The sequence below is a fragment of the Suricata suricatta genome, chromosome 7 (genome assembly GCF_006229205.1).
Source record: "Suricata suricatta isolate VVHF042 chromosome 7, meerkat_22Aug2017_6uvM2_HiC, whole genome shotgun sequence".
Classification (NCBI taxonomy): Eukaryota; Metazoa; Chordata; class Mammalia; order Carnivora; family Herpestidae; genus Suricata; species Suricata suricatta.
In genome coordinates this window covers 143,486,059-143,487,114 of record NC_043706.1, presented here as the reverse complement: position 1 = coordinate 143,487,114, position 1,056 = coordinate 143,486,059, and the positions used below count along the sequence as shown (strand labels likewise).

General features: G+C 50.8%; 1 protein-coding gene across 1 annotated transcript in view; it reads left to right on the top strand.

Annotated features, from left to right (window-relative positions):
- Nucleotides 1-1,056, top strand: part of UNC93A (unc-93 homolog A) — a 26,385-nt gene that overhangs the window by 20,405 nt on the left and 4,924 nt on the right. The gene's annotated exons all lie outside the window — the stretch shown is intronic.

Here is a 1,056-nt window from a genome sequence, read left to right as displayed (position 1 = left end):
GGGCCCGGATCCGGGGGATTTGTGGCTGGCTTCGGCCTGAGTCTGGAGCCCACAGTGTACTGGAAGATTCTACTCACAATGAAAATAGACATCACCGTACCTGACATTTACCGATAAACACTAGACCTTTCTACCTTCGCTGCCAGTGCTTGAATCGGTGATTATGCATTTGTTTGGGCATCTGTCCTCCGAACCGTGACCCATAAACGGTCCTCCCGGGAACCAAAATGACTGCAATTATACTGAAATTAATTAAAGACACAAATAACTTCTCTGATTACAGCAACCGCACAGGCGGAGGGCCCAGGCTATTTCCTGAAGACATCATTTTATATTAATTGATGCTTATAATAAATAATTACAATATTACATTGGACTCCCTGTACTAAGACTCAAAAGGCAAGCCAAGTCATGGGGAATGTGATAAAAATACCATATGCAAATACACATACATTGTAACATGAAAATATAATAAGAAATTGTTAATTATTTAAGGGTATTTGCCATTCAGCCAGGGCAGAAGCTGAGATACTGGTCAGTGGCGGATCTGAACCGAGCAACAGCCCGGAAAAAGAGCCCTCGGGGTCCACAGGCTTTATCCAGAGGAGCCGCTCAGCTTTCTCTCTGAATCTGAAAACACTGTATCCGAGGCTAAGGGTCTCAGCCTCCCTGGGCAAACTCCGCAAGGTCGCTGCAGAGAAATGATTACACACACACACACACACACACACACACAGTGGTGTTGAGACGGTCCTGCTCTCCTACCTGCATTTCCGAATGCCCTCACGGGTGGGAGGCTACGCTTTTCGGCTGCAGACTGCGGGAGGGGCTCTGTGAGTGGGCACGTCCTTGCCACCCGGGCGTGTGGCCAGACCTACGGACCCTGCCGGTGAATACGGCTTGGTGGGCGGGGCCCTCCCTGGCCTTCCACGTCCAGCTCTTTCCGGAGGGTTTCTCGGGAAGCCAGGCAGTGGCTGGAGCCTGCATGGGGTGGGGCAGGGGTCAGGGGTCATTACAGGACTGAAATGTTGGAGGGTGGGAAGGACGGGGCATTAA